This window comes from Hipposideros armiger, unplaced genomic scaffold (assembly GCF_001890085.2).
Source record: "Hipposideros armiger isolate ML-2016 unplaced genomic scaffold, ASM189008v1 scaffold_573, whole genome shotgun sequence".
NCBI classification, from domain to species: domain Eukaryota; kingdom Metazoa; phylum Chordata; class Mammalia; order Chiroptera; family Hipposideridae; genus Hipposideros; species Hipposideros armiger.
In genome coordinates, this window is record NW_017731923.1 from 496,829 (window position 1) to 512,392 (window position 15,564).

Below are 15,564 nucleotides of genomic sequence, written 5' to 3' on the forward strand. Positions count from 1 at the left end.
ATTGGTAACTGTGTTTTTCCCAGGACCTATCAGCTCCAAGTCAAGTCATTTTCAATCTAGTTGTGGAGGGCGCAGCTCAGCTCCAAGTCCAGTCACCGCTTTCAGTCTGGTTGCGGTGGGCGTAGCCCACCATTCCATGCGGGATGGAAGGGAATTGAACCAGCAACCTTGTTGTTCAGAGCACGCGCTGTAACCAACTGAGCCACTGGGCCGCCCCTGGTTTACCCTCTTGGCGCTCCAGCTTATGACCCTTCCATGGTCTACGCATCCTTAGTTGTGTGGATAATTGAGAAGAGATGGAGACCCGGGCCCTCCCTTGCCAGCCCTTGTCACCGCCGGGTCTGGTGTTGTGTGTGTTTTGGACTTGCCTTCTCTTGACCTTCAATCTTATTGAACAGAAACATTTGAATTCGTGTCAGATGGGCGTATTACCTGATCTATCTCCAGCGATTCAACGGGCTGCTGAATCCTTGCTGACTTCATGTCCTTTGTCAAGATCTTTCATCCCCGTGATGCTCAGATTCCCTACCTGCTGTGTCCATGCTACATTAAGTGTTTTTTGTTTTCTTTCCCCCATTAAACATCTACTGCGTTCTGCTCATGTGCCAGGGGATGCCCCTGTTGCTAGGAATGAAGCAGCGAGTGAATGAACGTGGGCCATTGTCATGGAGTCTTATCTGACTTAAACTGCGAGAGGCGCTGTACAGCCTCAACACATGGTGTCTGTCGGGCCGATCTGACCCAGCTTCCTTGGAACATGGCATCTGAGCTGTGCTTTGAAGGATAACCAGGAGTCTGGTTGGTGGAGGTAGGTGGGGGCAGAGAATGGTGGGAACAGCACAGTAATGGGACACATGGGAGAATGTAGTATCAGCAAGGAGCAGGGAGAAGGCCTGTGTATCTGGAGCGTGGAGAGTGAGGGGGTGAGGCAGCAGTGGACAGGGCGTGCTGGGTCTTGAAGGCCATGTTAAAGATTGGGTACAGTGGGAGCCGTGAGAGCTTGATAAGCAGGGAAGTAGAGTGGCATGTCCCCATGGACATATTCAGGTGCTTTCTGGCTGCAGTGTGGAGGATAGACTGGGAGGAGCTAGAGGGACAGGAGAACAGTGGTGGGAAACTGCTGGAATCTTCTCAAGCAAACTTGGTGACCGCTTGGACTGAGGTGGCGGGAGTGACATGGGGTAAAGAAGGTGGATATGGATAGTATTTAGGAGGCCAGATGGACTTTGCAGGGGGTTGAATTTGGGGAGCTGAAAAAAAGGGAGGTGTCAAGGATGACTTGAGGTCTCTGGTTTATAATATTGGGTGGTGGCATCTGTCATGGCGAACAACAATGCATGAATTTGGGGGAGAACATTTAAGGGCTCAGTTGGGATATGACTATTTCCTGGGACAAGCAGGAAGGACATTGCTCATAAAAACCTTGGGCTCTCTAGAGAAGCATCTGTGGTTAGATTCAGAGACTGGGAACCACTGTAGCCTCTTTTGCCCTTAGCTTGAGTCCACACTGACCCTTGTAAGAAATGATCACTGAAAAACGCTCACCAGGGGGACTAATTGATCTAGCAGGGCAACAGTTACTACCTTGTGGGCATTAAAATGTATGATGCTCATGTGTCCTGAAGGAGTTAAATGTCCCTCCCACAAGGAACCACTCCCTCAGTCCTTTTTACAACCACAAGTGGGCGGGAAGCAGTGGACTGTACAGCTGGACTTCAGCCACTCATATGCTCTGCGAATTTGGGAGATTAACTGTTTTGAGCCTCTCTTTAGACGGTGAGGGCCTGATAAGGGTGTGGCTGGAAGGATTGCTATAAAGGAACACACCATGTTTTATTATTGTCACTATGGCTGCAGCTTCCTGAAGGCGCCCTCTGCTGGCCTTTGCAGACAAGGAGGTTTGTGGCAGGGAATACAGCATCACACTGGAGGGGTTTGCTGTCAGCATTGCCCCCATATGTGGCCCCACAGCCAGATTTGTATTACAAGTGACACTGTTCTTACACAGGAATTTTGCAAATTCAGTTCCTTGAGACATTGTGCCAAATCTTTCAGCAAAATTGAAGTCTTCCACATCTGCTCTGCTCCTCTTAGTCACTAATTTTGGTCATTTGATTATGGAGAAAACCCTCTTTGCTGGAGCTTTTCTGCTCTGGCCAAGGAAACTGGTTCTGCTTGTGGTGCTATTTCCCCTCCTTCTGAACAGGTGCTTTTACGTCTTGCTTTGTTCCTGAGTTTGGAAAAACACAAAAATACGAACTGCCTCCAGTTCTTTGTCGAGCAGGGCAGGGAATAAATACGTCCATACACACATAAATACTTTGGGCAGCTGCTTCTGGAAAGCATTGATACCTGCATGTGTTTTTCTCCAAAAAAAGGGACAGGCAGAGCATTACAGATTATGTCACTTGTTGGCACCGGTTGCCCAGCCTGGCTGTTGGAACCATGAAGCTGTGAGTAGGTCCTTGGTTTCTTTGGGCCTCTGTTTCTTCACTTATAAAATGGAGGCATCTAAATTGACCTTACTGGCTCTGAAGGTCATTCATTCATTCAACAAACACCTCTTCTAGGCGCTAGGGATGTAGCCATGAACAAACCAGACACAAACTCCTGGCTTAGAGCAACCTAAATCCTAGTGTTGCTGTTGGATTGCTCATTCATTGAGGAAATAGTGGTTCAGCCCTACTATGTGCCAGCCACTGTGCTAGGCATTGAGGAAACAGTGGTGGGCCGTGTAGAAATGGGCGCTGCTTTGGGGGAGCTTGAAGCCTGAGAGGGAAGAAGTGATAACAATCAAAGGTCCTTATTATATTATGATGGGGTGAAGAACAGGGTGCTGGGGAGGCACAGAGGGGGGGACCTGCCCCTGTCTGAGGGTCAGGGAAGGTCTCCTGAGCTGGGAGGAAGGGGGGTGTTCTGGGTCAGGAAAGAGCCTTTCAGAATCTGTGAGGAACTAGGGAAGGTCTGAGGTGGCTGGAGCTGGGAGAGTGAGGGGCAGTAGGGTTGGAGGGAGCTGGAAATCTAGGCAGGGGACAGTTCTCCAGAGCCTGGGAAGCCTCAAAGCCTAGGGGCAGGGGGACCCCCGGCCTCTGGGCCCCTTGGAGAGTGAGGTGGCAGACTCTAGTTGCATTCTCAAGTTCAGGGTCCTCTGCAGCCAGCCCAGTTCCCCCTTAGTTTACACCCAAGCCCTCGGTGTTTTCTGGGCCACTGGAACACCCTTTACATTTGGTCTCTCTGATAACCTGCTCACCCCTAATTTCTTTATTTTAACCTTTTTTCCCCCTTCTTCTGAATAGATGTTTATGGCAATGCCCTAGGAACAAGACCAGACATTTGGGCAAAGAGCTGGGAGTTTAACTCTGATGTGACTCAGATGCTCATCAAATATCCATGTGCTCCCTAGATACGCTGGCTTCCCTTCTAACGACACTGGGGCCATGCACCTGGTTATTTCTAATGGACCACGGGCGGAACTGATGGGAGCCATTTCCACATGGAGGCAGTTAAGGCGCATGTGCCTTCCTTCATCTCTCTCTTCCCTTACCTTGAAGGCCATGTGTCCACAGGACATAGCTGCAAGATAGAGACGGGTCTCCTGATATGCACTGGGCTTCTTGTGAACGAGAACTAAATCTTTGCTATAGCAAGCCTTTAAAATGAAAATTAATTTTATTAAGATTTCAGGATTTATTTGTTACTGCGGCATATCCTAGACGGTCCTGACTAATATTGTTTTGACATATGAGAGGTTTTTAATGATTCAGTTTTCTCAAAAGCAGAATATTTATTTCCTATCCATGCATACCTGTTAACCAGATGGCTTCAGACTTTCTGCAATGTGCACATTCCAAGCATCTCACCAGTGAGTTTCAGGCACCTCAGCGCCTGCCAACATTTGGTTGAGCTGGTCTCTTGATAGCTTCCTTCCCCTTCTCCAGGAACCATGCTTCATGTTGAGTAAATGTCTTCCAGCCCCTGGTGGCATTTCTGACAGCTCTAGAAGAAGGGTTCCGCTTGGCAGATGCCCGGAGTGTCTTGTACACCCTTCAGGCTAACCTCTCTCAGGTGAGCTGGGGCAGACAGCATGTTGGCTCCCAGGCCCTGCTCTCCTTCCATTATTCAGCTCAGAATTGAAAGGCTCAGACCCTGAGCAGGCAGCAACAGCCAACAAAACCAAACAAACAGCCCTTTATAGGGCAGAGGAGGCTCCTTTCTGGGGTACCTGCTGAGAAAAAGCTCCTGAGTCCTGCCCTTTCTTTCTCTTTGTCCCTTTGAGAGCCCCTGGGGAGGTGTCAGGGACCTGCGGAGGGTCTGATTAGTTGGCTGACTTTGGGCAAACCACGCCAATGTCCTCATCTATGAAATGAGAGTGAGTGAGTGGGGATGGGTGGGTGCTGTAGCACTCAGTGGTCTTCCAACCACTGACCCTCAGGGATCATAGGGATGGATAATGGGGACCAGGAACACTGTCCCTCTTCACCAGAAAAGTCCTGCTTTATTTATTTCGTTTGAATGGTGGGATCATCCCTTGACATATTAATTGATCTGTTAATTCATGCTTTGTTCTGGCTGTCATGAGAGACTCCAAAGAATGAGGTAGTTTTCCTCCCATCATCTAAAGAAGGGAGTCATACTTTCCTTTTTGGATTTCTAGCCTCCTAGACCTAGCAATTTGTTAACAACATTTGAGTCATGCACGGGGAGGACCAACCTAAGTTTTGTGTGGAGGTGGGTAGCGCTGGAGGAGAGGAGAGAGTCTGGGTCAGAGTGACCCTTCCTGGGAGAGAGGGGCTGGCAGGGGCCAGTGAGCGGGGAGGCCTGTGTCTTGTCTGCCAAGATGGTGGTGGTCAGTGCTTTTTGGAGGTCAGGCTATGGCCTTGAGAATTGCCATGAGTGGGTCTCTGTGGTCAAATATGAATGGTGAATGGAATCACCAAAAGGTATTACTGTGTCTTCCTGAACAGCAGGGGCTGGGGGAGGGGGGGTAGGAGAGGCTTAGGGAGGGTGGTCTCCTCAGTGTAAGGAGCAATGGTAGATGATGGGGATGAGGGGCAGAGCCCCTCCCCAGTGATGGGATGAGGGAGAGGCTGCTCCAGTGACTGGCTATTATTGATACCGGACTCCTTAGGTAGCATGATGCGTAGAGACTCGGTGCCAGGTTTAATGTGCTTTAGGAGAACAAGGAATGTGAGTGATGTGGAGGCAATCCTCAGCTCTGCTTGTCTGGCCTTCTAGATAAGAATCCTTTGGAGAAAAGGTGATTAAATATTTGCAACCCTCTGTACTGAATGACTGAGGTACTTTCTGGAGCACACAGTCCGTGATGCTGTTTTAATGATGATGTAAAGGTGGGAAATGTCTCCAGCTGGGGGAAATCTTCTTACTCACCCTCCCTACCCAGCCCCGGGCTCTGCTCTGCACAGCTGTGGAAACTATAGAGTTGGGGTGTCAAAAAGAGTCCTCCTACCAATTTGGAGCCCAGGTCACAGAATGCACATGAAACTCTGGGAGCAGGAGAGCCTGATGCATGATGGGAAGACCTGGGTCCTGCCATGCTTGAACCAGTGTTAACCTGCTGATAACTGGAAGCGCTCAGCAAATCCATACGGTAGACTTGCTGGGCCAGCTGAACTCTCCAGCTTTGTTGCCGTTACTCAAAGGCCCAGCTCCTGCAAATGAGATGAGCCACTAGCCCCACTAAGGGGCTAAGCTGGGGTTCATGTGAGGGACATATACAGAACAGCAGTCACCCAAATGCATAAGTGAGTTGGAGGTGTTCATGTGCCTGGTCACCTCAGTAACCATCCCCTGTGTTTCACTGCCGAGTGGGGGCCTTGCCCAGGGCCTGCTCTACAGACTTGCTGGCTCCTTCTGTTGCCTTGAACTTGAATCTACATCGACCTCTTGTCTGCTTGTGCTCAGGGGCAGATTTACCTGGAACATGTTGTGTGGTGGAGGCTCGAGGTACTGGGAGATACTGGGAGCTGAGTGTCCTAAGGGGAGAGGGGAACGGCTATGTCAGCATTTCTGGTAAATTGCCTAAAGAGATCTTGGTAGAAAAGGTCCTCTCTCTCTAAGCCTCCAATAATAGCTTGTTATTTTTTATCTTATTCAAACAAATGTGTTCTTCATACCTAATTTTATATGATTTTGTGTTCTTTTTTTTTTTTTAACAGAGTGCACAAAAATTACATAAGTTTCAGGCATCACAAAACCCAGATCTGTCCTTGCTTATGCTAATTCACGTGTAACTCAGGATATATTTGCAACAATCAGTGACTAGACTGTCCAGGACCCCTCCCTGCTACCCTCCCAATGCACCCTGAACTCTCCAGTCCATTTCCCCTCTGGAAATGCCTTCCCAATCTTTGTGGTGGCTCCAGGGCCCAGGTCCAAGACAGCCACACCTGAAATTCTCTGTCCAAGTATGGCCAAGTGTGATTTCCCCCCATTTCTAATAGTCCCAGACATTTTCTTTACAATCCATTTAGTGAGCTCACATATACAACCTACGATATTTCTTCTGTTGTCTTGAATTGAAATTTCAGTACCTGATTCTTACTTAACTTTTTATGTTTTTTTTTTTTTTCTGTCCTATCTCCCCAACTCAGAGTGTAAGCTCCCTAGAGAGAGGCTCTGTTCACAAAAAGAACTTCGTGTTTCCCACAGAGCAGGGCTCACAGCAGACGTCTCAGCATAGTTCTGTTGCTTTATTTGAATAAGAATACCTACAACGTTTTCAAAGTTTTAAAAAATTTACTATCTCATTCAATTAAAAAAGGCAGAGCAGGTAAATATTTTCTCTGCTTTATAGAACTGACAAATTCATCTGAGATATATAATAGCTCATGTAGGAACCAGAATTAGACCATTGTTCCAAAGTAAGACAATTATAAACCATTTCAGGGAGACAGTTCTATCTTATTGTTAAGTGCTTGCAAGAAGAACTTTCTAGCAAGAGGCCCCTTTCCTAGCTGGTCCTATTTATCAGAAAACCTTTTGTTCTGGTATCCTAAACCCCATCTCCTCTGATTTAAAGTTGATTTGCATTTTCCCCACACCAGAGAAGAGATCTTTTCAAAATACTAACCATGTCAGCTTCCTGCTTAAAATTCTCCAATGAGTTTAACAAAACCCAGCATTTTCTGTGACTTCCCACCCTGTGTGAGCTGGCTGTGCCTGCTTCCCCAGCTGTTTCTGCCCCCTCTTCTCACACTCTGCTCTAATCACATGGCTCTTCTTATGCATCCTAGGACACACCAAGCGCTTTCTGCCTCAGGGCCTTTGCACATGCAGCCTCTCCTCCTTCTGTTTCTACTCTTCCTTACCCTTGGGGTCTCTGCTTAAACATTACCCGCTCCCAAAGGCCTTTTTGACCACTCATCACTAGGAGGCCAGTGCTCTGCCAGGCTCTATCACAGCACTGTATTTATTTTCTGGACAGAATTTTTCACAGTCTAAAATAATTTTAATTACTGGCTGCTGTAGCTGTTTATGATCTGTCTTGTGCATGAGTGAGTTTTACAAGGGCAGGGACCCTGTCTCTTTTATTCACTGTCACATTATCCCTAATCCAACCCCTACATGGCAAGGGTTTAATACATATTTGTCAACTGGTGGACAGAAGTGTTGAATTTGTTGATTTTGGCATAAGGGAGAGCTTAGGACCTACCCCTCAGAGGAGCCATAAGAGTGTCCCCTAGTCTGAGAGGCCTTGGCTCAGAGGCCACCTGAGGATGGTGTCATCTTTGATTCAGGTCAGTCACTGGCCTGGCTGACTGGCAATTGTCTCCTCTTCTCCATCTGCTCTGGCCCCTGTCCGGACACTCACTGAGGCATAGCCTCAACTCTCACCCTTCTCTCTGGCCTCGTCCAGCAGATTGAGATCAGTGGGAGCTGGTGAGCATAAGTTGCTGCCTGTATGTCTGGGAAAATTCAGTTTGGGGGACCCCGCACAGCCCCTCACCGCCCGTCTTTTCCTGAGGCTGCCACGTGTGAGCACTGCCGCTCAGCGAGGTAGACAGGATGGATTTGGTGGTTTGTCATCTCAAGGGAGATGGGGGTCACTCAGGGAGAGGAGCCTAGACAAGATTTTTAAAGGTGAAATTGTCTGAGGGGACAGGGAACAGCCCATTTTAGGACCTGGGGTCTCACTTGGGGGGTTGATGGATTAAAAAAAATGCTTTAGTAGCTAGAGAAAGGGGAGTCAGCTTCTGAGGCTTTCTCTAGCTGTTCAGCGATAATACCGTCCAAGAGCTGACCTTTAATGTGGGGGCGTGAGGCCAACCTGCTGAGAGAGAACAGAATAATCAAGCCATGAGATACGGATGACAAATCTAAACCAGCCAAGGGAGGGGCAGCCGGGGGCCCAGCCTTGCAGGGAGAGAAAACTGTCATCGAGTTTTCGAAATGGGACCAGAAAGTGCAGAGGGCTTTTGTGGCGGCTTGGAATGGGGGAGTCACACTAGGCCTGAAAGCTCTGCGGACAGAAGAACCAGCAGTGTCTGGAGAGGGGATGGAAAATGTCACTCCCACCCCAGGGCGGGGTGGGCTGTGATGCCTGGGGCTGTGGGTGGTAGGTGTCACACAACTTCAGAGGACATTTAGTGGCACTTGGCAAAGCCCATTTTATGGGAACAGCCGAAGTCAAGCCTATGAGGAACATGGCATTATCTCCATTTCCTAGATATGGAAACTGGCCCTGGAGAGGTTGAATGAGTTACAGAGGCCCTGGCTAGTTCGTGGCAGGGCCAGGATTGGAAAGTGGGTTTTCTGATGCTGAGGTCAAGCCTTGGCCCTCTCCACTAAGCCGCAGAGGCATTTTGTGAGCTTTATAGACCCCCAGACGCTACGCTCACCCTCCCTTTCTGGGTCCTCCTCCTCCTCAGCTCCAACCAAATCAGGTACCAGGAGCCTTCCGAGAGCCCAAGCCTGTGCCGCTTCTGTGCCTTGCTCCATTGGTCCATGAGGTGACCCTTCTCACCCTAGACCAGCCCCTCAGGAGGCCCAGAGACTATGGTATTTGGGGCAGAACAGGATGGCAGATCCTGGAGTCCGGAGTTCTCTCTCAGGCTGTGCCACCATGGAGGCTATGTTTGTAGGAAATGACTGATTCCACAGAGACCGCCTTCGTGTTCAGGATGGACCACTAGCCTGGTTTGGATGGTATTATTTCTCTTTGTCCAAGAGAGAATGTAGTAGATTGCACCGATGCCCCAATTCTTCTCCCGCTCTTTACTCAGGCCCTTTGCCATGAGACTTTGTGGATTTTATTTCCTTATTTCTTGAATCTGGGATTCACCATGTGACTTGCTGGGGCCAATAGAATAAGGTGGAAGTGACTGCATCGTTTCCAACTTGGACCTCAAGAGGCCTTGTGTGTTTCTGCTTCCCTCTTGCTCGCTCCCTGGGAAGAACATGCCTGGGCTAGTCTGCTGGTGGATGAGAGGAGGAGAGGCGTGTGGAGCAGAGCTGCCCAGGTAATCACCTGGGAGTTTGAAAACACTGAGTTCTGTGGTCATTGAGATAGAAAGTTGAAAAAATTGATTATAGTCAGGCTGATGGATTCTTCAAAATAAGCAAACTATAAGCATATTTGTTTTACTACGCAGGATTTCTTTTTACACCTAGGCCATATCTTAAATTCTTGTTTTCATCAACGTAAGGTATATACATGAACTTCAAAGCTAAAAAAGTATTATAAGGATTATAATGAAAGTCATCAGTCCCCATCCTACTTCTTATCTAAAATTCCCAGAGACAACTTTTAGCTCTTTCTTCTGCTTTTTAGCCTCCATATTTCCAAATTACATTAGTGTGCTGCTAGTTCTTGATTTTTTATTTTTATTTAAAAAAATATTTTATTGGGGAATTGGGGGAGGGGAACAGNAACAGACAAGTTGCTGTCCTTTTGTTCTTCAGTCTAGTTGTGGAGGACGTTGCTTCACTGGCCCATGTTGGTATTGTGATCATTGCGCTCTTCCTGGGTGAGGCAGTTGGTCACCAGCCATTGGACGGCCACTCACGGCGGCTCACGGCAGCTCACACTGGCTGCCAGCCACTCACGGTAGCTTATGGCAGCCCACTGCAGCCACTGCAGTCTACACCGTCGCGGGTGACTCACAACAGCCCAGCTCCAGGTTGAGCTGTCGTTCACCATCTTAGCTGGAGAGGGCACAGCGTCACTGGCCCTCATGTGGGATCCAAACCGGCGGTCCTGCTGCTCAGAGCTGGCATCCCAAGCCAACTCCTAACCAATGCGCCACTCAGCTGGCCCTAGTTCTTGTTTTTTTATGTTTGAAGCATGCCCTGTTGACTTTCTACAAAGGTTAATGGTTCTCTTTTTCATCCATGTCTCTATCCCTTTCAACATACTCAGGTCTCTCCCTTCATCTTCTCCCAATAGCTATCTTATAATTTTTGGTTAAGTAAAAATCAGTGTTTATATTTCCAGGCAAAATTGTTCACAGCGAAGTCATACAGTGATTATGCTTACACCTTATTTATTATATAACTCAGATGTCTCTTGGAATAATAAGTTGCTTAGTTTTAGTTTTCAAGGTACCTATGGCAGAGACAGCTAGCTGCGCCCCAATATCTTTTCTCCTCTGGTTCTGGAATAAGAGATTTTTTAGGTGTACACTGAGCTACCCAGCTAAAGCTGCAGTTCCTAGCCTCCCTTGTAGCTGGGACGGTCACTAGGATTACGTTGGGCCAATCGGAGGCCAGCAGACATGCTGTGACAACATCCGCGTCATGCCCTTAAAGGTAGGAATGTATGTACCTTCCTCTTTCTCTTTCCTCATTGCTGCTGTTTAAAGGCAGGTGTGGAAGAAACAGAAGGGCCTGGCATTTGTGGCTCAGTAAGAACTGTGAGAACTGTGGGCCGCTTCAGCGCAGCGCTCCCCATGGGGTTGGCTGAGGCTGTCAGACCTGCACTGCAGCTCTATTCCCTCGGCCCCTTCCCTTCCCTTCCATGGGTGTTGGTCCGTGAGCACTCCCTAATGGACCTCCTGAACAGTAAACTCTGCCTCCTTCATTCCTCCGTTGTCTTAGCACCTCCTGTCATCCCTGCTTCCTCTGCCAAGGAAGACATGTCACAGAATCCCGCAGAATGGACGGCTGCAATGGCTCCTCGCCATGGATGGCAGAAGCAGTTTGAAAAGCACAGCCGGGGTGTACCTGTGTATATCCACTCCGTTGTCAATGAGACTTGTCACCGTTCGGCGAGGGAGAGGGGGAGAACAAAGACCATATGTGAGGCAGGGCTGGTGAGGGCTAATGTGGAACTCCATGTGAAAATACCTAGCCCAGATCCAGTGATGCTTACTGAGGGCCTGCTCTGCGTGCCGGGTGACTAACCCTCGTCCTGGACTCAAGGCGCTCACAGTTTTGTTGAATGTGAGTTTTCAAATAGGCCGTGTGCAGCCAATCTGTGTGTGCACTCATTCTAACGTCAGGCTGTCTAGGCTGAAATCCTGGCTCCGGCACTTAATTGCATGACATTGTGCACATGAGTGAACCTTCCGTGCCTCAGTTTCCCCTTTGTTAATGGGCCGATCATGATAGTAGCTGCCTCGAGAATTGGTCTAAGGCCTGCATTAATGACATGAATTAACATTTGTAAAGCGTTGACAACAGTGCCTGGGATATAGGTACATTATAAGTGCTTGATCCATAAAAAGTGGGACTGGAACTGAAGGGCTGCCAACTCAGGGTCACACCTTTTGTGTGAAAGAAGGAGAGGGGGACCCTAGGCAAGCCCTCCCGGGGGAACCTCGGTGGTTCCCTGAACCAGGCTGGCTGCCTGGTGGGCCTGCACACAGCCTCCAAGCTCCATCTCAGACCACTGAAGTCCAGTTTCTGTGGACAGGACCTAGGAATGACCTTTTACATGTCCTCAGGAGATGTGGATGTCTACACACTAGCTATGGAACTCACTGGTAGCATCGATTTGTCTTTTCTGCCTGTGTTTAATTTTCGCTTTGGTCTGTGGAGAGTGAGTGTGCATATGCATGTGAGATAATCCTTTGTCATCCGCCTGCTCTGACAGAGTTATGGCAACGGCTGGTTTGGATGTGGGCTTTTGTGCCGAAGCTCACGCCATTGTCAGGCCAGTGAATAAAGCTCATTATTTGTTTCTGTGCCACAGTGAAGATGTAGAGCTTTCTTGCTCTGTCCCTCTCCTTCTGTCTCTCTCAGAATGTGGGGACCAGGTGGGAAGGAACACCCTGTTCTCACCATTTCCTACACCCCTTTCTGAGTCAGGTAGAAATATTTGAGGGCCAGCAGTCCTGACAATCACTGTTCTCGTAGGTCAGAGAGGGAAGCAGAAAGACAAGGCCTGAGCTCCATGTGAGGGGAGCAGGAGAGCTTCTGAGACATGGAGACAGAGGCCCCTCCTCAGAGCCCTCCAACCTCCTGGCACGTCCAAGGGGATGGTCAAGTCGAATAATTTAGAATCGCATCTCTAGTAGGCTCCCTGTGAATCTCCACTCCCCGCCCTCCTCAGACCCTGGATAGGTAGCTCAAAACACAGCTGTCCGACCTTCCCTGATTGTTATGGCGAATGGGCCAATTTCCAGTTACATAACCTCTTCTCCAGTAGATGAAATCTCATTACTCCACTGTGTGGTGCCCATCAGGTCCTGGTTCATGCTGAGCTACCAAGAGAAGCTGGAAACGTGCTGGTTTTCATCATTTTCACCCAGCAAGAGAATCAGAGAGAAAGAGCTACACCCAAGCCAATTACGGTGGGGTCCTCAGGGCTGTTATGTAACCTCCCAGAGACAGTGGAGGGAAGCAGACCTCACCGTTCTAATACGTGCACCGCATCTTATTTCTAATAGGGAGGATGGGTAATAAGAAGCTAGAAATGGATAATTTCACCATAAAAGAGGTATGGTTAAAAAGATGTGGAAATTTGGATTCATAAATGTCTTAGCATCGTACTCAAGGCTCTTCACAGTCTGACTCCAAACCTTCTTTCCAGACTTGTTTTCTGAGACTTGTGTTCTGTGGATTTTCCCATGTGCCATGGGTCCCATCCCTGCCAGGGACCTGACATACTTGGCACCATACACGCTCAGGATTTTACGCCTTTGCTCCTGCTGTTTCTCTAGCCCAGAAAGCCCCTCCCAGCTGGCTTTAAGGGATGGCCTGATTAGTCACGCACAGTCAGGTGAGTCAGAGCACTTCTACTCAGAATGTGGTCCTTCGACCAGCAGCATGGCATCATCTGGGAGCTTGTTAGAAAGGTGACTCTCAGGCTTACCTGAACTGAGAATCAGAGTCTGCATCTGGCCCAGATCCCCAGGTGATTTCTATGCACCTGAAAGCCTGAGAAGCAGCAGATGTTGCATGAGCTATTGGGTTGTTGGGAAAGTCATGACGTATTTTGTCTGTTTTTCAAAGGTCATTTATTTATATAAAGAACAAAGATCAATCAATGATATACTGCCCGTTTTGTTCGATAACCTTTTGCCATCTTTCAATGAGCTTCATAATTCCTCATTCATAGAAGGACCTGTTTTTATTTGTGAAAAACTGAACAAGGTGCTGATTTACAGCCTCATTTGAATTGAACATTATACCATGCAAGGAGTTTTGAAGAGAGTGAGACAAGTGGAAGTCTGATGGTGCAAGGTCAGGCGAGTATGGTGGGTGTGGCAACCCAACCCAACCAAGCTCCAATAATTTTTGACGGGTGATCAAACTTGTGTGTGGTCTCTCATTGTCGCGATAGAACACAACTCCTTTACAATTAACAAGCTCTGGACGTTTCTGGATGATGGATTTGTTCAAACTGTCCAATTGCTGACAGTACACATTCGAATTGATTGTTTGGTTCCTCGGTAGGAGCTTGAAAAACACACCTTTAAAATCCCACCACACTGAGAGCATAACCTTCCTCTGATGAATGTCTGCTTTCGATGTTGTTTGAGGCGAATCATCATGTTGGGACCAAGACCATTTGCACACCACATTGTTGTAAACAGTCCACTTCGTATCACCAGTTACCAGTTCCTTCAAAAAAGGATCATTTTCCTTACATTTAATGACCATATTGCAGATGTTTATATGTGCTGTCCAATGAACTTTGAGTTCATGTGGAACCCAAATATCAAACTTGCTTACATATCCCAGCTTCTTCAGGTGGTTGTGAACACTTGAATGATGGATGTTCAATGTTTCTGCAATCTCTCATGTTGTGTAACATGGGTTTGACTTGATCAATGCCTTTATTTTGTCGTCATCAACCTCGGTGGGCCTCCCTGATTGAGGAGCGTCATTGAGATAAAAATCACCAGCATGGAATTTCGTGAACCATTGTTGGCACTGACATTCTTGCAGAGCATTGTCACCATAAACTTTATGCAACTTTTCACAAGCTTGACGCGTGTTCTTCCCTTTATGGAAGTAAAACAGTAAAATATGGCGAAAATGCACAGTTTGGTCTCCCATCTTCAACTTGTTGTAAAATCTCCAAAACTCAACAAAATCGCTCAATTTTTTTTTAGAATGAAGCTAGAACTGTCAGCTGTCAAATGACATAGCAATAACATAGATGTGACTGACTCTAGTACTTCCAAAAATGAACTAGTGCCATCTGTTGCAAACATGCGTCATGACTTTTCCGACAACCCAATACATAAGCAGGGCTTGTGGCTTGAGCAGTACAGCTTGCCCCCTCACCCGGTATTCCCAGAATAATGTGCAGCAGCTTGGTTTTTAGTTAGCTGCAAACTGCATGTGTTCTTAGTGCTTAAGTGATGAGGATGAGGGGGACTAACAAAATGGTTAAGCGAACAGGCTTTTGCACCATACAGCCAGAGGTTCAAATCTCAGCTCTACCACGCATTATATAGTGTGGGGCTTTAATAAAGACACTTAACCTTTGTCAGCCTCAGTTCTCCAAGATGTGATGTATTAATGAGATCACAACGTAGAGATAAGGATAATATGAGATCAGATGTGTACATTGTTTAACAGATGTTCACTGTGTTTGTTATTTTGCAAACACGTGAAGCAAAGTCAGTGGGCAAGAAGCAAGGAGCCCTTGTGTGGGAAGGTCTTGGCCATTTAACCAGTGGTGGGAAGGTCAGGTCTTTGGTGACATGGCAGGAGCTCAAGGGCCTCAAAGTGGCAAATTGGGGCAAACAAAGGCACATCCAAGAGCAGTTTAGTCTACCTGGCTGAGCAGATGCCCTTCCAACAGAACAAGGCCTGCAGGCATTCTCCCAGAGGTAGGATGTATCCAGGTGGGCTCCCTGCAGGTTGGGTTGCAGGGACGGTGACTCCTCCTCTTTTTTTTTTTTTTTTAAAGATTTTTATTGGGGAACTGGGGGGATGGGAACAGTGCTGGGGAATTGGGGGAAGGGGAACAGACAAGTTGCTGTTCTTTTGTTCCTCAGTCTAGTTGTGGAGGACGTTGCTTCACTGGCCCAAGTTGGCACCATCATTGCGTTCTTCCCGGGCGAGGCACATCAGTCGCTGGCTTCTGGACGGCCGCTCACTGCGGCTGCTGGCCGCTCACGCTGGCTGCTGGCTACACACAGTAGCCCA

The 15,564-nt window shown here is 48.0% G+C and overlaps 1 protein-coding gene across 1 annotated transcript in view; it reads left to right on the forward strand.

Moving 5' to 3' along the window:
* The window catches only part of CACNA1E (calcium voltage-gated channel subunit alpha1 E), a 536,284-nt gene that overhangs the window by 24,899 nt on the left and 495,821 nt on the right, over positions 1–15,564 (forward strand). The window lies entirely within an intron of this gene.